We start from the raw sequence: 23681 nt of genomic DNA on the forward strand, positions 1-23681 counted from the left end.
TGGGGGCTGGGCCCACCACCCACTTGTCTACCTAGCAGTGAAGGGTTTAGTGTCCGCTCTTGAGAGAGACAGATAGGGAGGCTGTGGGCATAGTGGATAAGCTCATCGAAGCCTCAGTTTCCTCTTCTGTTAAATAGCGGTGACATCCCCTGTCACCAGGCCTGCTTAGGGGTGATGTGAGATCGCCAGGAGTTGTTAAGTGACAGCAACGTCTGTCCCATCCATATACATTAAAGGTAAAACCCCAAATGGAAGTCAGGGCCTCCCAGATAGGGGCTGAGGATGTCACAGAGAGGGGCAGAGGAGGGGGGACCTCAGACAGCGGGGGGAGGAACAGATGTGGACCCAGACCGCCAACTTCGCCTCTGGTTTTAAGTGGAATAAAATAATTCCCGGAAAGAATGTCCCCTCTACGAGGTGTGTCCTCTTGTGAGGTCACCCCTCCTAACAGATCTCGCCACGGCACAAAGAATGTTCTACTCTCCCAATCTGGGGATGATATACACAGCCAGCTAATGCAAAATGAATTTTCATGTTATTTTTGCTTATTTTTTAAGTCCATTGGGTGCATCGCGGCTGATCGCTGTTCTGACATTTTTCTTCCCTCATTAAGAAAGATGCCCCTGGTGAGTTACCTGTGCTGGGCTCAGAGCAGAAAATAAATATCGCTGGCATCCACTTTCCTGCGCTCTCTGGGTGTAATTAAGAAAAAGGCACCTGCAGGAGAGAGAAAGCACGGGGCAGAAAATGGCCAAGTGGTTACTCTTCACAAGAATTCCCCAGTTTTTAGGACCACCCCAATGTCAGCCCTTCTGTGACCTCCTTCCTGACCTGTTGGGGCCTCCCTCCACCTGTGCACCCGAACGCAATTCCATTCCGGTGTGGTTTGTTTTCCTGCAGCAGATCTCTCATCCTTGCTGTGGTCGACACCTCTGTTCTTCCCTTTGCCCAAAGTACCTGCTTTTCTTGGGGGGACCCACCCTTCATGGGAAACCCATGCCATCTGGGTAGAGCTAACCTGTGCCCTGGCGGGGAGCCAAGCCAGGGCAGTCAGAACTCGTCTCAGGACTTGCCAGGAACTGCTTCACGAAATACCCTTGGGCTGAAGCTCAGCCTGGGGCCATGGCCATTTTGAGATCAGGAAGAAATTGTCTTCAGGAAGAAGCCAAACGGGCGCCTGGCTGGCTAAGTCCGTAGAGCGTGCCACTTTGATCTCAGGTCTTGAGTTCGAGCCTTGTGTTGGGGGTAGAGGTTTCTTAAAAAGAAGGAGAAGGAGAAGAAGGAGGAGGAGGAAGAGGAGGAGGTGGAGGAGAGAGAGAGGGAGAAGAAGAAGGAGAAAAAGAAGGAAGAGGAGGAGAGGCGGGGGAGGGGGAGGAGCTGGACAGCCCAGCCTCTCAGGAGAATTTGGGACCTGGTGTCCCATGTGAGCCCTGGGCACAGGGCTGCTGGACTTTGCAGACAGGCATGGTGGGGGCCCTCCCACCTCAACTCGTTCTCGCTGGGCCCAGCCGCTGCCTATGGCTCAGGGAGCCTGTCGGTGGGTCCGTCTCCAGAGGAGGCAGACGGGCCCCAGGGCACAGGCCTCAGGGCTGCAGCTGGGGAGCAGTCGTGATGCCTTGATTTCCCATTCTACACCCAGAGGTGGGCCACAGACGGCACAGCAGCTAGCAGCTTCGGTAAGCTGAGCCCCCACTTCCTGCTGGTCTGACGTGCCTCCTGTCCCGTCCCCTGCCGGTGCTCTCAGAACCCAGGGTGTGAGCCGCAGTTCATGCCTGGGCCAGCCAACTGGCATCAGGGCCACATGTGTCACCTTCACACTGGGCTTTTGTCCTGCGTCTCTGCAGGGCGCTTTGAATCTTGACTGCCAGGCCTCCTCTTTTTGTTCCCATCCCCCTGCCCCACGTTGGGCGCCCTTTCCCTCTCTTGTCTGGTCTCCCTTTCCTCTGCCACCTTCAGACATGTTCCCCAAACTGGGAGCGTCTATTAGGCACTGTGGCCTGGGCACAAGCACCCTGACACCGCACTTCAGTGGGACTTCGGTGCCCACGGTCTTCTCTCGCTGGGTGCCCTACTCCTCTCCTACACGGCGGTGATCACCCCGGATCATCGTTAAGTGGTTTTTCTGTTTACTGGACTCACTACTGTCTCTTCAGTAATGGTCAGCTCTCAGAAGATGGAAACTTTTCTTGTTTCTCTCCTTAAGCGTGTGAGCACGGAAGTCGGGGATGGGCACACAGTGGGCCCTCGAGAAACCTCCGTGGAATGACCGAGTGGGTGGACTTGAGTGGGCCAGGCCCTGGGCCTGGTGCTGGAGGGCAGCAGAGCAGAAGGCCGGGCATCCGGGGGTGGGGATGGGGTGGGGAGAGGGGAGCGGGGTGGGGGAGGGGTGAGGGCCTCCAGAGAACCGTGGGGCGTGGGGCGGGAGGCTGAGCACATGGAGTGTGACCCGACTCAGAGCCCCGAGGGGCCACCTCAGTCGTCCGTACATGTGCTACTCACACGTCACCGCTGGCCCCAGGGGCCCCCAACACGGGGCTGGTTCCAGCTAGAGGAGAGGTGTAGGCCATTAGGCTTTGGTTCGAATCCCAGCTTTACCACTCAGTGGTGAACGTGTGGACAAGTCCCTTCACTTCGTCCACTCCCTGCACCTGAGGAAACTCCTGGGGGGAGGGGAGGGGGCTTATGGACACCTGGGCCCCAGAGGAGGCCTAGTCTGCCACTGTGAGGCCATCTCCCCTTGGCCCCCCAACGCCTTCTGCGGCGTCCGCAGCTCCTGGCCCTAGTACAGCAGGGAGAGGCTGCCTTCTCTGCCCCCCTCCCCCCTGCCTGGTCACGCTTCTTGGAGGGCAGGGACCTGGTACCTCTGGAGGTTCTTCCTCCTGCCTCGCCACCGAGGGCTCAGTCCTGGGCTTTGTGCATTCTTGGTCCCCGCAGGTGTCTCATGAATGAATGACGTGTGAATGACTAACAGGAATCCAATCGATGTTGCAGAAATACCGAACTGTCTTGCCAACTTCCCCCGAACTATCTGCCGCCTCCCTCGGGAGCATTTGTCCCGCAAGCAGGGAGGCGGCCTTTACTTCCTGCCTGGAGAGGGAGGCCCACCGGCTAGGCGCCTGGAGCCCCAGATGCAGGACCCGCCCTCCGATGCTCGCACAGGGGTCCTCGGGGGCCCTTCCGTCAGCAGCTGGCTGCAGCCCAGCTCTGGGGAGCCCGGAGACTGCAGGGGCTCCCCGCCTCCTCAGCTTGCCGTGCCTTCCAGTAGGTGGGAAGTTAGCAGCCACAGGCACTCTCCCACTCCTGCACATGTGGGGCCAATGCTTAGCACCCATGATGCCCGATAAAGGCTTCGTTAGCAAGGCTGCCCATGGGGAGCCAGTCTCTGCCGCTCACAGGAGCCAAGCAGCCCCGACAGCCAGGGCCCCGGGGCCGAGGGGTGAGGTTCTGACTTTAAATCTGGCCCCTTTGATGTGGGTCCAGTCCAGTTCCTCGGAGATAAACTGGCCCAGTCTGCCATCTTTCTAGATAGTTCCTGTTGAAGCAGAAATAGTCCAAATTCTAAGTGTCTAGACACTGACATATGGGGTTTCTTGATATTGTTTTCATACAGGAAAGCTTGCTCTGAAAAACACAGCTACACACAGACACTCACACACCCCACACTCCACACCCGAAATCCTGACTTTCAAAATGCTCAGAGCCCTCCTGAACTTGTCAGAGAGATGATGTCATCAGCGTTTGTTCCTGGTGAGTTTTAGAGAGCTTTCTTTAAACGCACGCACACCCCGAAACACACAACTCTGACAATTTGTCTCCTCTTATCTTCCCAACAGCAGGGGGGTCTGGCCCTTGAATACGGCTGGGCCTTTGTCCCATGGTGGGAAGTGACGCATCAGTGTTCTCCCGGGCCTCGAGCAGAGGACAGCCAGCCTGAGGCCGGGAGACAGGTGCCCTCGACAGGGAGCCAGGATAGGCTGTAGACAGTGAGCCCCAGGTGGGACCCTGGGAAGTCTCTTCACCTCAGTTTGCTCACCAGTACATGGAATAGTCGTTGCTCCCTTGCTTCCCAGATGCGAAAATCCCGACAGAGGATTGGATAAACAGAGGTTACCGCTATGACTTGGGAGATGGGGAAGCAGTAAGATTAAACACGTGGACTCTGGGACTGGCTGTCTGTGCTGGAATCTTGCCTCTGCCCACTGCCAGCTACGTGACCTTGGTGGAGCTCCTTAACTTTTTGTGCCTTGCTGTCCTCATCTGTAAAATGGGGATAACACGACGTCATCAGGTTCGTGTTAGGACCAGATGAGTTCATACGAGGAGGTACTGGCTGACACCCAGTGCCCAGTGCTCCACCGTGACGCCCTCTTCCTAGCAGGGTCCTCTTTTTCTCCAGAGTCTTCTCCAGGACACAGCCCCTGCCCTCAAGAGTGGGGCCTCCCAAGGGTGAGGAGAAGCCTGAGCTTACTTCCACAATCTGGAGAGTATATTAAGTCGTAACAAAATGCCAAAGCAAGGTTACATAAGTTAAGGTAAACTGAATGCATTTACATAAAGCAAGTTAATGGCTTTCCACAGACACAACAGAGACTCCGTGGAAACCCTTACCGGACACAGTGACAACAGTCTGCACTCGATGTTCGTACAGGAATGAGGGGCCTGGGGAAAATGGCTCTGCTTCTCTTTGCCCTAGCCCGCCCAGAACGGGGCCTGCCTTGAGGCATTTATGGGGGAAGGTAGGAAGAACAGAAGTAGCTCTGACCCCCAGCCTCGGCGGAGGGGCCAGAGGAGGGCCGCTGCCCAGCCTGGGAACCTGTGGTTCTTTGGAGCATGTTGACGTTCTGGGCGGCCAAGGGGAGGAAGCAGGCGGGCCGCCCTGCCCGGGTGTGTGCCGAAACCGTGGGGAGGCAGTCAGGACAGCCACACCGGTCGGCCAGGGCCTCGTTGCTGGACTGGCCTCCTTGGAAAGCACCCCCTCCTCGCCAATGACCGCAGGTGGTCCAAGAGCTCCTGGAGGATGTTTTAAAATGACTTGCAGCTTTAATGACTCTGAAAAGTCTCAGTTCTTGGTGCGTCCCCACGCCCCCTGCGACTGAGTGGCAGGAGCTCAGTTGTACAAATTGAGTCAACACGCAGCTCCTGCAATGGCGGGAAGCTCCCTCCCGGGTTGGCTCTCTCCTTGAGTCCGCGGGACCTGGGGTGTTCTTCCTCTGTGTGACCTGCCTTACAGGCGTCTCGGGGCCAGCAGGGTCAGAATCTGGTTCTCACCTTCCTCCCAGGACCCCCACCAACTCCTGGGTTCCTCAACCCTGGCTGTGGGCGACTGTCACCTGGGGGCGGGGGTGTCTTGAAAATGCTGGCACCTTCTCCCTCCCCCACTCTGGAACAGTGGCACATGCCAAACCGGTCAGGCCCAGGCATGGCTCAGTTGTATATGTGACCCACTGCAGAGCCTCAGCTGAGGCTGGGGGCTGCTCCTGGGGGGTTCTGAGCAGAGGACTAAGGTCTGTGCAGCTGGAACAGAAATGCCGGCTTGGGAAGACAGGCAGCAGGTGATGGAGATTCTTTGCACAGTGAAGGCCGTGTGTCAGATCGAGCAAGATTTAGCTCCAAAATCCAGCCTGCTTTCACCAAGTACCGCTGTGGGCCAAGCGCTGCCCAGGCATTGTCTGTCCCTTCCCTTCTTGCCACGGCGTACACGTCTTTTCCTGTATATGGGGCCAGAGGGCTCCCCGTTAGAACGGGGAGCATCACGCCAGCAGGAACAGCCTGTGGTTCCAGAGTCTCTCCGTCTCTGCTCCCTCACAGGGAATGGAATGCCCGGATATCCTTTGGTCCCGCTTGCACGTTCCCAAACGGGAGCACGCAAGAGTTCTACTGTGCAAGCTGGGAGCCAGGGTCTACACCTGCTGTCCCGGGCGTGATCCTGGGGCCCTCAGGGTAACTCTGCTCCCTGTGTGTGCAGAGCCAAGTGCTGACTCAGTGACCTGCCCCTCCTCCCCCCACCTCACTTCCACATCGCTCCCCTCTCTCCCTACACTCGGGCCATCCAGACTTTCCTCTTGTCCCTCCCCTGGCCGGATTTGTACAATTGTGCCTGGGGCAAGGTTGGTTCCTGCTGAGTATTTGTTGTTCTTGACAAATGCTGAGGATGCCAGGTGCTCCAGGAGCTAACAGTGAACTTTGGAGAATGGATAGGACTGACCCGTCCCTGTGGGAGGCTCCAGGGATGCCCAGTCCCAGTTCCCATAGTGCCTGGCGCCCCGATTGGGGATAGGCTATGGCCGAGGGTCCCTGCTCGCGTCTCAGAGACTAACCTTCTGTAGATGACAAGAGAAGTTGTGGCTCAATAGCCCAGGCCCCAGTGGTGGGTCTCCCTGCAGCGGAACCGGCTCATTTGTCCACACTGGACTGGGCTCCTTCTGCTTTCCCACCTCATGATGCCAGCCCCCCGACAGTGCCTAGTAAAGCACCCCTTTGCTCAATCTGCCCAGCAGCCTTTCAACGAGGAATCCACCTAGGGCAAGGGAGGCGCCCTACGGCTCTAATTCCCGGATGTGGGTATCCTGCCCCAAGGAACAGGAATGAACAGGTGGCTTCCTTCGTCCTGGTGTCAGATCTCAGGTTCCTGGGGAAAATGTCTCCTTTGGTTTCCTGGCTCCTGCCCCACAGACAAATTAAACCGAACAAGGTGAACAATGTTGTCATTTGGAAAAGTCTTGTGGCCAAAGGCAGCAGGGGGATGAGGTCTGGAAGAGACGGAGCTGAAATGCTTTGGAGAACCAGCTCCATCCAGAACAAACTTCGCAGCTGGGACACACTTGACAGCCACGGGTGGGAGCGAAGAAAGTTTCACGACTCCTCTCTCCCAGAGATATTTCCAAGAGCTTTATTTTTCTTGCCAGTTGGCTAAGAAGCAAAAAAGGAACAATAGATTCAAGCTGAAATAATTTGCATTTATGATGAACACAAGGAATATCTACCTTGCATTTTCCTAAAAAAGAAAAATTAAACCCCGTTTTTAATTAACTGATAAACTATTAATCAAATTTTTGCAATGTTAGGTGACACATTATTCATTTAGATAGAATGACTGTGAACTTAAACTAATCAAATCTGATTTGCCCACATAGGCTTGATTGAAATACATTTTAACTAGCATATACAAAGAGAAAATCTTGGATTTCTTACCTAATCTTCAGAGTATACTGCTGAGTTAATAAGGGCAGTTTTTTTTTTTTAAATGAGACCACCATTTCTTCATCTGCATATCAAAATCAAGAGGAACTTAATTGCAAAACACATATTCCTGAAATCTAATCATTACACTGCTTTAGGGTATTTTATTGAAGCATGTTAAATTATGGACAGAATATTAATGATGGAGCTAATCAAACCCAATTAGTCACTTCTAACAATAGTCACATAAATATACAAGTCAGGTACTAAAGTACTGTAGATATGATGTGAAATTGTGAACATATTAAATGTATGGGATATTTATGAAATATTCATGTAGACTTCAAAGCCAGAAATTATCGGGTAAGTCCCTTTAAAGAAAACAAGTTAGGCAGTGTCCTACAATATTTGACTGGAATTCACAAGTTTTCACCTATTCTTCAGGTACCTTCGAATCCAGGGGATTAGCGAGTCCATAATCAATCAATCAATCAGCAAATTCTAATAAGATGACTTACCATATTCATGACCCAGTATTTCACTCTTGCATCCAGAGACTTTTTTCAGTCTTTTGTTTTCTGACTTTTTCAAGGCCTGCTGGAAGGGTAGGTCTGGAGTCTTGGGGCCTTGGAGAAGCTGACGGAGGGGTGGATAGAGCGGTCTGGGGCCAGGGCATCTCCCTCCCCACCCCCATCCCCAGGGCAAAGCCAGGCAGGATGAGGCAGGGAAGCTCCTGCTGGGGGGTGTCCTCCTTCTCCCATGGGTGAGGTTTCAGGAGAGGATGCTAAAAGGCCCAGGGATCTTGGTAGAAGATGCCAGGTCTGGGAGCTGGGCCAAAGCAGGTAGGCAGCACCGGATGTGGGAATCCCCTCTGCAGAGACCTCCCCTGACCCTGTTTCATTTCAAGCATGGCTGCGTGGTCCCAACCAACTCATGCACGCCTGCATAGCATGAAATTCACCAAGGGCCAGCTCCCAGGACTTCCCTGCATAAAGGAGGCTGTCGAGCCTCACAATTCACTTCACTGGCCCTTGTCCTATCCTAGTAACCTATCCAGACCCCAGCTTTCCCCTCTCCTGTCGTCTTTCTAGAACGCTGCCCTCCTGCCTCTCATGCTGGAGTCTCGGCTCTGGGGAGACAGTGGTCCTGTGTGGCACAGGGCCCAGCTCTGGCCAAACGTCCCAAGTGAAGCCCAGAATAGTAGCAGCCACTGTCCCCCCCCCCATCCATCTACCCATCCCTCGACCCCTCCATCTACCCTACAAACACTTACAAGAATGAGTATGTCCCCGGCCCTGTGCTAGACTTTCCCTGAACTTGGGGAGCATAGAAATGAGGCAGAAATTGTGTAAATTGTGTTGCTTTTTCCTGTACATCATGTATGCTCCTGCTTCAGATAACGGCACCTCCATTTTCCTTCAAAGAGCCCCTCTGCCTCCACTTTCAGCTTCTAAGACTTGGGGACAGCTCCCCTCCCCGAATTTGCAGGGGGCAGATGACGCAGGCCTGCCAACAATACTCCATCCCTTCGTCCCTGTGATCAGCTCGTAGGTGGGAATGTGAGCAGAGTGTAATCTTGGGGGTCTCGCTGGAACTATAAGGAAAGAGAACCCCTTTTCTGCTGGGGTGTCCTGGGAGCAGAGCTTGGGGCTGCAGCATGCACAGAGACCTGTTCACAGAGGAGAGAACAAGGCCCCACGACATTGCTTGAGCTCCTGAATCCAGCTGTGCCCTGAACTTCTGGGTACCTGAGCCAATAAATCTCCCCTCTTTCTCCCTCTCTCTTTTTTCCCTTAGCCAGTCTGAGTTGTGTTTCCCGTCACTCGCAACCCCAAGAGTCATGGCTAATAGACAGGAGAGAAACAGAAGAGATCCAATCTAGACTCTTGGAGACAACGCGAAGACGAGGTAGGGTGGGGTGTCAGCAGCAGGGCACAGCCTTGCTGCCTCTGTGGCTGGTGCGACGGGAAGCTAGACGGACATCTGCATCTGGCTCTTGAAGCACTGGCAGGGTTGTGTCTTCACCCCCGGGTGCTCCTTTGTCACCCGTGAGGGATGATGGCAAGTGGAGTAAACGTGGTCACCCTGCCAGAGGTGGTCATGATGTGGACACACTGAGTGTCATCGTGGGGTGTGTGGCCTGGCATGTGGCTCAGTGAGTGGTAGCAGATGTGCGCGGGTGGATATATTCTCGCAAGTTTACGTGCCAGACTCGTACTGAAAACACAAGCTCCTTCTGGCAAGAATCCCCCTCTTACCTGGCATCCGTGGCCCTCCAGGGTATAGGTCCAGCCCACATTTACTTTTGAATATTTTCAAAAAATCAGATAATCATGTAAAATCATAAACACCAGTTAACATCTTTGCCTTTTCTGCCTCAGACTTTTTTTTTTTTTAATGCAAAAAGTAGTGGATGACAGGATGCGGTGATGTCATTGCCTAATGACAGGCGCTTGCATGAGTTCTAGTTGGCGAGGGTCCTTCTACACGTCTCCTTGGGCACATGCGTAAGCATCTCGAGGGAGCATATCCAGGAGTGGTAGCATCCTCAGCTTTGCACTGTATCGCCAAATGTTCATTCCCACCATAGTGTGTGAGAGTTGCCCCAGATCTTCTCCGACACTTGGTATTATGACTCATTTTTTTTTTTCTGTATCTCATGGGCGTGAAACAGTAGCTCATGGTTGATTTAAGGCATATCTCCCCAATTGCTAGAAGCCCCATGTGCCTTTTCAGGTAATTTTTCATCCACCTTATCATTGCATTGGTCTCCTCCCTCCCAAGATTGGGCTCCCGCAGGAGGCACAGGTAAGCAACGTAGCTTCCACGTCCTTATCTGGGAAACAAAGTAATGGCTAATTCGTGAGTTCCAGACCATGCACACCAGCTCTCTCAGCTTCGTAGGCTCCAAAGCTGATGAGTGGACCGCACTCTGTCTTCTTCCTTCAAGTAATCGGGCCGGGGGTGATGCTTTCCTTTTTGTCCAAAGGACGTGAGTCCAGAGGGCCATTTCAGTTCAAGCGGAGCTTCTGCAGAAGTGGGGTTAGCGGAGAAAAGTGAGCCCTCTCCCTGGAGGAGGAGGCTGTGGAGGACAGCTGGGGGTGGTGGAGGGGCACAGGAGCCACGTGCAGAGCTCCATTTTGTGGGGCTGGAGAGCACTCGCGCCGCAGGGTCTCCTGCTCCCTCTTGGCAGGCTTCCATCTGTTCTCCATGCAGCCCAGGCGCCTGGCCTCTCCTACTTGGGGCCCTTGGCAGGCCTATGGAGGGGAGGTGGGGCCCAGGGTCAGGTCAGCTGACATGACCAAAAGGAAGCATCTGCTGTGGGAGACGCACCTGACAGATGATTTATTTCTGCCTTCGGTTCCCCAACGGCCCGGCCTTATCTCTGCCTTGCAAGGCCTGCTGGGCCCAAAAAGCAGAAAAATTCTGCTTCACTCAAGACAGGAGAGAACCATCTCGGTGACTGCCCGAATTTTCCCTGGAAAATTTCCCTGGGAACATCCTGACGCAATTTGTCAGCCATCAAGGCCCCATCAAGTTGCCAGAACTTTTCAGTTACCCAAAAACAGTATCAAATCACCTTCAAAGGCACCCATTTCAAGGGCACAATCTGATGAGTTTGGGCAAATATCCACACTCGTCTAAGCAGACTTACGTCTTCCAAAATGCATCATTTCTGTGGGTTTTGATCCTATTCGTTGAAAACAGAAAATTGCATGGGGCGCCTGGGTGGCACAGTCCTTAAGCGTCTGCCTTCGGCTCAGGGCATGATCCCGGCGTTATGGGATCGAGCCCCACGTCAGGCTCCTCCGCTATGAGCCTGCTTCTTCCTCTCCCACTCCCCCTGCTTGTGTTCCCTCTCTCGCTGGCTGTCTCTGTCTCTGTCAAATAAATAAATTTTAAAAATCTTAAAAAAAAAAAAAAAGAAAACAGAAAATTGCAACTCTTTCCAATCGGTGAGCGAGAACGCTGACCCACATCAGGGAAGCCCGGCGTCTGCGGGCTGGATTTTAACAGAAACCTTTGCAGAGCGGGTGGATGGAGTGGGAAGTGAGCAGACGATCTAGTGACGCCTGTTCTCCATGTGGATGCACGTATCTGTCTGAAGTGCCTTTTCAGTGATCAAAACCATTAAACCAAGTATCAAGAACCAGGCTTCCAAACTGCTGCCTCACAAAGTGTTAATCAAGATTTTCAAAAATAATGAAGCACATTTAATCACATTGCCACTCACGAAGAATATCATAATTAATTGGGTGAGAGCAAAAAGATTATGTTGTTAATAAATAAGTTATTTTAAATATTGTTTATCTCTATGTCATCCTTGTCAAATGTGTGTATTTTGTGTATGTCTTCTTATAAACACAGTGAAATAACACCATAGGCTACAGCAGACTCGTAGTCAAGGACTTGGATGCAGGTTGGTTGGGACGGAGGTCATGGGGACGGGGCAGGGTTGCACTGGGGACGGTCTGGCTCACTCCCGCAGAGGCCGCGTGAGGCATCGTGGGGAGTGCATTCCGATTGTCCCATTGAGGGATGGGGAAGCTGGGGAATTTCCCACTGGGAACCTTTCCTTCTTTGGTTGGGAGTTGCCCTTGGGATGTCAACTTCCTGCCACATTTGGGCTGTCCTGAATCTTGGCTGAGCAAGCTTCGGTGGTGCTGGAGAAGCCTTTAGTGTGGCAAGCAGCGAGGAGCCAATGCCAGTGGTGGGAAACTGTCACCTGTGTGGGAGGGAGCCACTGCAACTGTCACTGAACTGAGCCGTGGGCTGAGGAGATAGGGGGTGGCCATCCACAGTGTTCCCTAGAAGGTCTGTGCTTGTAAATGTCTGACTGAAAACATGCATCTGAAACTGCTTGGAGATCCCTAGGCTGGAGGCTATTCAGAAGGGTGTGATCACCCAGTGACTGGGGATAACTGGTGTTTGAATCCAAACTCCACCCTTGTTATTAACCGTGAAGCTCTCCTTTCCTTGTGCCAGCACGCAGCGGCAAGATGGCGGCGCACATTTCCAAGAAGAGGAAGTTTGTGGCCGATGGCGTCTTCAAAGCCGAGCTGAACGGGTTTCTCACTCAGGAGCTGGCTGAAGGTGGCTACTCCAGAGTGGAGGTCCGCGTTACACCAACCAGGACGGAAATCATTATCTTGGGCACCAGGACACAGAAGGCTCTTGGTGAGAAGAGCCAGCGGATCCGGGGATTGACTGCTGTGGTTCGGAAGGGGTTTGGTTTCCCTGAGGGCGTGGAGAGCTCTGTGCTGAAAAGGTGGCCACGAGAGGTCTGCGGGCTGTCGCCAGGCCCAGTCTCTGCATCACAGGCTCCTTCCTAGGAGGCCTTGCTGTGCAGAGGGCCTGCTCTGCTGTGCCGTGGTGCATTATGGAGAGTGGGGCTAAGGGCTGTGAGGTCCTGGTGTCTGGGAAACTCCAAGGCCGGACGGCTAAGTCCATGAAGGGTGTGGATGGCCCGATGATTTGCAGTGAGGACTGTGTGAATTATTGCATTGACACTGCTGTGGGCCGTGTGCCACTCAGACAGGGTGCGCTGGGCACCAAAGTGAAGATCGTGCTTCCCTGGGCCCAAGTGCTAAGATTGGCCCTAAGAAGCCCCTGCCTGACCACGTGAGCATTGTGGAACCCAAAGATGAGATACTGCCCATCACTCCCATGTTGGAACAGTAGGGTGGGAAGCCATGCTGTAGGCTCGCCACACCCTCAGGGAAACCAAACCCCTTCTGTGTTTGACTACTGCAAATAAACAATGAACTTTTGTGGACAAGTCTTTGTGGGCATACATCAGTTTTCTATTGCTGCTGGAGCAAATTACCACAAATTTAGTGCTTAAGATAATAGCTATTTATTACTCCACAATTCTGTCGGCTAGAAGCCTGGATACAGCATTGCTCACTGGGATCCTCTACTTAGGGTTTTATAAGATTGAAAACCAGGTGTTGGAAATCTTTGGCTCTCATTTGGAAGCTCTTTGGGGGAGAGTCCAAGTTCATCCGTTTCCTTGCAGCTGTAGGACTAAGGCAAGCTCCCAGCCCAGGCCAGCCTTTGGGCTTAGAGACTGCCTTCTGGATCTTGCTCCTGGTCACCTATATCTCAAAGCATCAAAGGCACATCAAATCTTTCTTATGATCGGAATCTCTCTGACGTTTCTCCTTCAGCTGGAGAAAATTCTCTGCTTTTGAGTTAATTTGATTATACTTGGCCTGTATGATACAGGATGATCTCCCTTCATTACATTTGCAAAACTCCTCTTGCCATATTCACAGATTCCAAGGGAATTAGGTATGGACATCTTTGTAGGCCATTCTGTCTACCACGGGATATGTGTTTTAATTTATCTTGGGTTAAATACCATAGTGGAATGGCTATGTTGCAAGGTAGGTGTGTATTTAACTTTACAAAAGAGAAATATGTCGGTTTGTATGTGAAAGTTCTGTTTGTTCCATATCCTTGTCAACACTTGCTATTGTCAGTCTTTTTTAGTTTAGCCATTCTAAATATGTAGTTTTAATTCGCATTTTCCTGATGACAAGCGATGTTAAGCACCTTTTCATGTGATTATATGTTATTTGTATATATTCTTTTATAAACTGTCTATTCAAATATTTTGTCCATTTTTTGATTGGGTTATTTATCTCCTTATGTAAGTATTCTTTCTGTGTTCTGGGTTTAAGTGCTTTGCGAGATATATGTATCAAGAACATTTTATTACAGTCTGTGACTCAAGCTTTCTATTATGTTAGAGTGACTTTCCGAGAGCTAAACTTTTTAATTATCATAAAGTGCAGATTATCATTTTTTCTTTATCATTCATGCTTTTTGTATTCTAAGAAATCTTTGCCTGCCCTAAAGTTACAAAGATTTTCTCCTATGTTTGTGTCTAGAATTTTTCGCATTGATAACTTTACATTTAGGTGTGTGACCCATTTCACGTTGATTATGTATGATGTAAGGTTGATGTTCTTTTTTTCTAATGATGCCCAGTAGTTACATTTGCTGAAAACTTTCTTTTTCCTTACTGACTTGCTTTGCCATCTTTGTCAAAAAGCAGTCGAAAATATATGTGTGGATCTATTTCTAGACTCTATATTTCGTTTTATTATTTATTCTTTTGCCAACACCTCCTTGTGTGACTACTGCAGATCAGAGTATGATTTGAAATCGGGTCATGCCAATCCTCCAGTTTTGTTTACCTTAAAAAAATTGCTTTAGCTATTTACAGGTCATTTTAATTTCCATATGCATTTTACAGTTAGCTTGTTGATTTCTATAAAAAATCCTTTGGAATTTTTACTGGCATAGCTTCGAATCTTGTCTTTTTGAATCTTATCTGTAGATAAGTTTGGGGGCAACTGACATTTCAACTGTATTCAAACTTCCAATTCAGAGATGGTGTATGGCTCTATTTAATCAATGTTCTGTAGTCTTACCTGTAGACGATTTGCCTGTCTTTTGTTGTATTTACTCGAAAGTAATTTATGTTTATTGATGCCATTTATGTGATATTTTAAATTTTTCATTTTCTAATTGTTCATTCCTAGTATCTCAAAATATAATTGATTTTTACATATTATTCCTTTATCCTTTGACCTTGCTAAATTCTCTTCTTGGTTCTAGCAGTTGTTTTATAGATTATTCAGAATTTTTATGTAAACAGTCATAAATTCAAATACAGATAGTTTTATTCCTCCTTTCCAATATTTATGTATTTTATTTCATTTTTATTTTAATTGTATTTCATTTTACTTTATTTTTATTTATTTCTCATCTTATCGCAATGTCAAGAACTACCAGTGTAGTTGAATAAAAGTGACGGGAGAAAGCATTCTTGCCCAATCTTGAGGAAAACCATTCACTATTTATTTCACCATCGAGGATAATTTTATTTTTGTTTTATTTTATTATATTTTAAAGATTTTATTTATTTATTTGAGAGAGAAAGCACAAGTGGGGTTGGGGCAGAGGGGGAGGGAGAAGTAGGCTCCCCAATGAGCAGGGAGCCCGAAGCAGGGCTCGATCCCAGGACCATGAGATCATGACCCGAGCTAAAGGCAGACATTTAGCTGACTGAGCCACCCAGGCGCCCCAAGGCTGATTTTAAATGTAGATTTATTGGTTTCTAGTTTGCTGAAAGTTTTTTTTAATTAAAAATTTGTTTATTATTGAAATATAGTTGACATACAGTGTTATATTACTTTCAGGTTTACAACGTAGGGATATGACAATGCTATACATTACTCAGTACTCACCATGAGAAGTGTAGTCACCATCTGCCACCGTACAATGTTATTACAATATTAGTGACTGTACTTTTCATTTCTGTGACTGATTTATTTTATAAGTGGAAGTTTGTACCCTTAATCCCCTTCACCTCTTTTGTCCATCCACCCATCCACCTCCCCTTCTGGCAACCACCAGTTTGTTCTCTGTATTTAAGTGTCTACTTCTGTGGGGGGGGGTTTGTTTGTTCATTTGTTTTTTAGATTCCACATATAAGGGAAATCATATGATATTTGTCTTTCTTTGTCTGATTTATTTCACTTAACACAATACCCTCTAGGTCCACCCTTATTGCCACAAATGGCAAAACCTCATTTTCTATGGCTAATATTCCATTGGACGTACATATCACATCTTCTTTATTCATTCATCTGTCGATGGACCTTTGGGCTGTGGGCTATTGTAAAAAGTGCTGCAATAAACATAGAAAGATGGGGCGAACATAACTTTCTAGATCCGTGTTTTCCTTTACTTTGGGTAAATGCCCAGTGGTGGAATAATTGGATCTTACGGTATTTCTGTGTTTAATTTTTTGAGGAATCTCCGTGTTGTTTTCTACATTCTTACCAAAAGAGTACAAGAGCTCCCTTTGCTTCACATCCTCACCAACATTTATTATGTCTTGTCTTTTCAATACTAGCCATTCTCACGGGTATGAGGTGACATCTCATTGTGGTTTTTGACTTGCATCTCCCTGATGATGAGTGATGTTGAGCATCTTTTCATGTACCCATGGCCATACTCTTCTTTGGAGAAATGTCTATTTAGGTCCTCTGCCCACTTTTTAATTGAATTGTTTGTTTGTTTTTAAAATATATTGAGTTGCGTGAGTTCTTTATATATTTTGGATATTACCCCTTTATCAGATATATCATTTGCAAATATCTTCTCCCATTCAGTAGGTTGTCTTTTCACTTTGTTGATGGTTTCCTCTGCTGTGCAAAAGCTTTTTATTTTGGTAGTCCCAATAGTTTATTTTTGCTTTTGTTTCCCTGGCCTCAGGAGACATATCTAGAAAGAAGCTGCTATGGCTGATGTCAGAGACATAACGTCCTGTGCTCTCTTCTAGGATTATTATGGTTTCAGATCTCACATTTAGGTATTTAATACATTTTGAGTTTTGTGTGTGTGTGTGTGTGTTTGTGTATGGTGTAAGAAAGTGGTCCAGTTTTCCCAACACCATTTGTTGAAGAGACTGTCTTTTCCCCATTGTATATTCTTGCCTCCATTGTCATAGATTAATTGACCATCTAAGCATGGATTTATTTCTGGGCCCTCTATTCTGTTCTATCGATCTATGTGTCTATTTTTGTGCCAGTATGATACTGTTTTGATTGTAGTATAGTTTGAAATCTGAGATTATGATACCTCCAGGTTTACTCTTCTTTCTCAAGATTGCTTTGGCTATTCAGGGTCTTTTGTGGTACCATACACATTTTAGGATTATTTGTTCTAGCTCTGTGACAAATGCTGTTGGTATTTTGACATGGATTGCATTAAATCTGTAGATTGTTTTGGGGTGCCTGGGTGGCTCAGTCGGTTGGGTATCTGACTTCAGCTCAGGTTGTGATCTCAAGGTCCTGGGATTGAGCCCTGTGTCAGGCTCTCCATTCAATGAAGAGTCTGCTACTCCCTCTCCCTCCACCCCTTCCCTGCTCATGCTCTTTCTCTCTCTCTCAAAAAAATAAATAAAATCTTAAAAAAATCTGTAGATTGTTTTGATTAGTACAGACCCTTGAACAATATTAATTCTTCCAATCTATGAGCATGGTATATCTTTCCATTTGTTTATGTCATCTTCAATTTCTTTCATCAAAGTCTTAGAGTCTTCAGAGTTTTGAGAGAACTGCAGCCACTGTGGGCATGCTAGTGGATAGAGCTGGCACTCTTCCTGGATGTCTGCAATGAGCCAATGCCACAGCCGTGAGGGCACCAAAGGGCAGAGCTTGTGCCATGGGCAGCTGGCTAAGAGTCATGGCTGCAGGAACCATGGATGCACTATGGGTCCTCTCTCCAGGGCAGGAGTTGCTTTGGAGAGGCACTGGATGGGGGCTGCTGTCAGGTGTGGCATGGTAGTAGGCACTTTGGAGAGGCACCTGCCAGGGGCATACGGGTTAGGTGAGGGGTGGAGTGGCTCTGCAGGGGGAACGTGGGGCAGGGCACCCAGTTGCTAGCAAGGTGGATGGAGAATGTTAGAACTGGCTCCTGCAAGCATCTAGGTATCTGGGCTACAGGAAGAACACTGGAAGGTTTTTTTTTTTTTTTTAAATCATGTATAGATATTAAAATTTGCCAAATGCTCTTTCTACATTTATTGAAATTACCATTTGTTTTTCTGCTTTATTCTGTTATTACAGAGAATTACACTGATTGATAGTTAAATGTGAAATGTCTTTATTAGATTTTGCTATTTTATAAGATTATTTGGGAGACATTAACCTCCTCTATTTTGCAAAAGGGTTTGTGTACGATTGGTGCTATTTCTTCCTTTCAAGCGTAGTAGCTGTCACCAGTGAACCATCTGGGCCTGGAGCTTTCTCAGTTGGAAGGTTCTTAACTACCAATTCCATTTCATTAATAGATGTGTAGGACTATTCAGATTTTGTTATATCTTGTGTTAATTTTGGCAAGTTGTCGTTTTCAAAACAATTCGTCTATTTCTCTTTTTATCCTCATCAGTCTAGCTAAATGTTTATCAATTTTGCTGAACTTTCCAAAGAACCAAAAGAAACACTTGTAGAGCAGACGTGAGCCCAACCCACAGAGCAGAGCCCAGAATCACTGGCCATGGAGCTTCATGCAGAGCCAACCCAACAGAGCCCAGCCCAGGTCAGCCGATCGCCAGCCAGTCTGCAGATACAGGAGTGAGAATACGTGATGATTGTCTCCAGTAACGGAGTTTCGGAGGTGAATTTTGGAGGTGGTTGGTCAAGCAGCTCTGGCTAACCAATAACAGTTTAGAGGTACAGCACTTCATTCAACCAGTTCCCTACTGATGGACATTCAGCAAAGTGAACTATTCCAAACCAAGCTTGGCTCATCTTTGGAAAACACTTCTATAAGACTTATTTCTAGAACTATAGATTCAAGGGTTTTGCAGATTTAATATTTTATTTTATTTTATTCTATTCTATATTATTTTTTAGAGAGAGAGAGCATGTACTCAAGTGGGGGGTGGGAGAGGGGCAGAAGGAGAGGGAGAGAGAATCTTAAGCAGGCTCCATGCTCAGCCTAGAGCCCGACATGGGGCTCGATCTCATGACTCTGAGATCATGACCGGAGCCCAAGTCAAAAGGCGGACACTTAGCTGACTGAGCCACCCAGGCACCCCACATTTAAACATTTTAAATAATATTCTTGAATTATGCTCATGAAAGCTATGCTGAGTCACATTTCCACCAGCAGTTTATAAGCGTCTGTGTTTCCTCATAGTTTCCAACACTAAAGGTTAAAATATTTAATTTTCATAGATCTAATAAATGGAATATAGTATCTTTTAAAATTTGCATTTCCCTGAGCATTGCAATGTTTAATAGTTTCCACGTATGTCTTGGTTGCTTACGTTTCTTCTTTGAATTGCCCCTTCCTATTCTTTGTTCATGTCTGTAATAGATATTTTTTCTTTTCCTGATTTGTAAGATATTCTTTTTTGTTTTTTTAAAGATTTTATTTACTTGAGAGAGAGAGAGACCATGAGCAGGGGACGGGCAGAGGAAGAAAGAGAAGCAGACTTCCCTGCTGAGTAGGGAGCCCAACGCAGGGCTGGATCCCAGGACCCTGGGATCGTGACCTGAGCTGAAGGCAGATGCTTAACCAACTGAGCCACCCAGGTGCCCCTAATATATTATTTTTATTCTTCATAATACCCTTTTATCTGTTAAAAATATTACAAATACATTAATTTGTGGGTTTTAAAAAAAATTTTATAGTATCTTTTGCTGGGGAGAAGTTTAAGTTTAAGGCACAGTTAAATCTGTTCTTTTTTTCTTTATATCTAGTAGATTTCCGTCAGAATGATTTTCCATCCAAAAGTGCTTTACCTTACATCGAAAACCGGGGATGTACTATATGGTGACTAACATAATATAATAAAAAATCATTATTAATAAAAATAAAAAAAAAAAAAAAACAAAAGTGCTTTAAAAAATTCTATCATATTTACTTCTGTTATTTTTATAATACTTTTTATTATTTTACATCTTTAAGTCCTCTGACATTAGTTTTGGGTTATTATTTTGAGTTAAGCATAAGTTTCCTTTTCCAAACAATAGGTAATTACTCCAACAGTTTTTATCAAATAGTCCATTACTACTTCCTCTTTAATTTAGAATGTCAAATTAAAACTAAATCTATGAGTTGTTTCTAGAATTTCCATCCTATTCCACTGATCTCTCATAGTCTTCTGTTACTATAATGTGGTTTGATTGCTGATATCTTAAGCCATATTTTGGTATTTGCAGGCAAAATACTTCCAATTGCTATTCAGATAATTTTTTTTCTTGGCATTTACACTTCCAAATGAGCTTGAGATTATTAACAAATTCATAACAAAATCTACGTGGATTTTGTTGTGATTGCATCAAATATATAGGTTAATTTGTAGAGAATCATTGACAGCTTTGGGTCATTGCTCTTGATTTTTAGAATTCCTTATTTTAATGATATTTGGTGAAAACTATTTGGTTTTCTTCACGTAGGTTTTGCACAATTCTTATTAGCTTTAGTCTTAGAGTTTGTTTTTGTTGTTCTAAAGCAAACCTATTGACATGAAAATCTTTTTTCTGATATATGAGGCCAAAACTAAGGTTAATAGCATTTATGATGTGATTCCATTTTTGTAAAGAATATATCTGTGTATATGGATATCTGTATGTACAGAAAAATCTTCGAGTATAATTGCTTATTTCATTCTCTGTCTCTACGAGGTTGAGCTCTTCTGGGGTGGGAGCCATATTTTGATGACTTATATGTGACAACTACATAGAACTGGGAACATATCAGTAGCTCAAAACACCCTTGTAAAGTGAATGAATGAATGAAATAAAGGGATATTGAATGACCTACCTAGAAAGGATAAGTATCTTTTCCCTGAGTATGTGGAATTATGGATTTCCTTAACTTCTTTTTGTATTTTCTGATTTTTCTGTTGTGATCATGTATTATCTTGTACTTTAAAAAAAATAAAGAAGATGGTTTTCACTTGGAAAAAGAAGAAAACTGTAATGAAAGAGCACCCTAGAGTGTATCTCCTATAATACTTGTAATTTTTTAAAATTTATTTTAAAATTCCAGTGTAATTAACATACAAAGTTGTATTAGTTTCAGGTGTACAATAGAGTGAATCAATAATTCTATACATTACTCAGTGTTCATCCCAGTAAGTGTGCTCTTAATCCCCATCACCTATTGCACCCATCTCCCCCCCTCTGGTAACCGCCTATTTGTTTTCTACAGTTAACAGTCTGGGTTTTGTTGTTGTTGTTGTTTGTCTCTTTTTTCCTTTGTGTGTTTCATTTCTTAAATTCCACATATGAATGAAATCATATGGTATTTGACTTTCTCTGCTTATTTCCCTTAAAATAATAATCTCAAGCTCCATCCATGTTGTAACAAATGACAAGATTTCATTTTTTATGGCTGAGTAATATCCCATTGTGTGTATATATATGTATATGTATATATGCCACATCTTCTTTATCCATTCATCTATTGATGGACACTTGGGTTGCTTCCGTATCTTGGCTATTGTGAATAATGCTGTAATAAACCTAGGGATGCATATATCTTTTTGAATTAATGTTTTAATTTTCTTTGTGTAATACCCAGTAGGGGAATTACTGGACCATATAACAATTTTATTTTTAATTTTTTAAAGAAGATTTTCTATTTACTTATTTGAGAGAGAGAGAGAGCATGCATGAGTTGGGGGGGAGGGACAGAGGGAGAGAGAGAAGCAGGACCCCTGGGATCATGACCTGAGCCAAAGGCAGAGGCTTAACCAACCTAGGTGCCCCTACTTTTAATTTTTTGAGCAAACTCCCTACTGTTTTCCAGAGGGACTGCACCAGTTTGCATTCCCACCAACAGTGCAAGAGGGTTCCTTTTTCTCCACATCCTCGCCAACACTTGTTTCTTGTGTTTTTGATTTTAACTATTATGAGAGGTGTGAAGTGACATCTCATTGAGGCTTTGATTTGCCTTTCCCTGATGATGAATGACATTGAGCTGAAATGTCCATATTATCCAAAACCAATCTACACATTTAATGCAATCCCCATCAAAATACCAACAGCATTTGTCACAGAACTAGAACAAATAATCCTAAAATGTGTATGGAACCCTAAAAGACTCTGAATAGCCAAAGTGATCTTGAGAAAGAAGAACAAACCTGGAGATATCACAATCCTAGATTTCAAGATATGCTATAAAGCTGTAATAATCAGAACAATATGGCACTGGTGCAAAAAGACACATAGATCAATGGAACAGAACAGAGGGCCCAGAAATAAACCCACAATTGTATTATCAATTAATCTTGGACAAAGAGGGCAAGAATGTACAATGAGAAAAAGACAGTCTCTTCAACAGATGACGCTGGGAAAACTGGACAGCTATATGCAAAAGAATAAACAGGACCACTTTCTTACACCATCCACAAAAATAAACTCAAAATGGATTAAAGACCTAAATGTGAGACCTGAAACCATAAAAATCCTAGAAGAGAGCACAAGCAGTAATGTCTATGACATTGGCCGTAGCAACATTTTTCTAGGTATGTCTCCTGAGGCAAGGGAAACAAAAGCAAAAATAAACTATTGGGACTATATCAAAATAAAAAGCTTTTTGCACAGCGAAGGACATGACCAGCAAAACGCAAAGACGACCTACTGAACGGGAGAAGATATTTCCAAATGGCATCTCCTATAAGGAGTTAATAGTACTTGTAAATGTAAAAAAGAGAACCAAATGTAGACTGTAAGCATGACTAGGGAGGCAGGCGGTTCACCCCTCCGGGATGACTGGTTATTCCGATTTGAGAGACTTGATTTTGCCATCTGAAAAATGGGATTATTTTTGCCTCGCCTTTGTCTGTGTCTGACCCTCCCAGGTTGTGTGAGGACGGGTTTGCCTGTGCTTGGGCCGGGCTCCAGGAGGCGTCAGAGGGGAGCCAGGGAAAGTAATTCTCCCGTCCCTGAGGTTGTTTTATATGGCGATGATATACGGTGTATTGGGCTACAGTGCCCAGGGCGCACTCACGGGGAAGGCGGACCAGGAAGCCCCGAGGGCCGGGAGGGCCACCAGGTCGGTAATATGTGCAGCTGGCAGAAGCCAACGCCGACCCCACTTCCTCCCGTGAATAGATGACTTTCACCCTGGAATCCCGGTTCGCATGTAAATAATGAGCAAGGGTACCCCTTGGCTGCTCCTATCGCTGAGGACAGAGACAAGAATGGGAAAGACGAATTAGAAAACTAGGAAGGCACCACTTACAGATCTGAGCAAGGAAGTATAATCGTCAGCTTCATTTTGCTTTCTTGAGAAACACAGAACAGTGTTCGTATGTTTCTCTACCTGAGGTAGAAAAAAAATTTTTCTTGGGATGCTGATTATCAAGTAATAAAAATAAATCATAAGCCTTTCAGGAGGAAGACTGAGGCATCGATGACAGCGTTTGGCCGTGGAGCCCTCTACAAGCCCACCCCACGAAGCTGTCACCCCAGGAGGCAGGTGAGGGTGTGTGACTCGAGAAATTGGGCTCGCTCTCTAAGCCTGGCTACAGGCAGCAGCCCGGGGCCTGCTTCACCGGAAGCCTCCTGGTTTGCTTTTCCAACATCTTAAGGAGAGTGAGCCCTTTATGGGCCCCGTGTTTTCCATGCTAGACCAGAGCGCAGGACCAGAGCAACATCACAGCCTCTCCCCATGGTAAAAAAAAAAAAAAATTTTAATTGACAATTTTTTAAAAGATTTTATTTTTTATTCTAGAGCGAGAGGGAGAGAGCGTGCGCACAAGCAGCGGGCAGGGGTGGAGGGAGAAGCAGACTTCCCGCTGACTCGCAGGATCCCAGGGTCATGACCTGAGCCCTGAGCCAAAGGCAGACACTTAACCAACTGAGCCACTCAGGGGCCCTTTAATTCACAATTTTTAGAGCAGTTTTAGGTCCGCAGCTAAAGTGGGAGGTACAGAGATTTCCCACATGCTCCCAGCCCCC

At 46.6% G+C, this 23681-nt stretch overlaps 1 pseudogene; it reads left to right on the forward strand.

Annotated features, from left to right (window-relative positions):
- Positions 1–12155: 12155 nt before the first annotated feature.
- On the forward strand, positions 12156–12924 carry LOC123791432 (small ribosomal subunit protein uS3 pseudogene; annotated as a pseudogene).
- The last annotated feature ends 10757 nt before the right edge of the window (positions 12925–23681 follow it).

This window comes from Ursus americanus, chromosome 21 (genome assembly GCF_024610735.1).
Source record: "Ursus americanus isolate L20-20 chromosome 21, mUrsAme1.1.p, whole genome shotgun sequence".
Lineage (NCBI taxonomy): Eukaryota > Metazoa > Chordata > Mammalia > Carnivora > Ursidae > Ursus > Ursus americanus.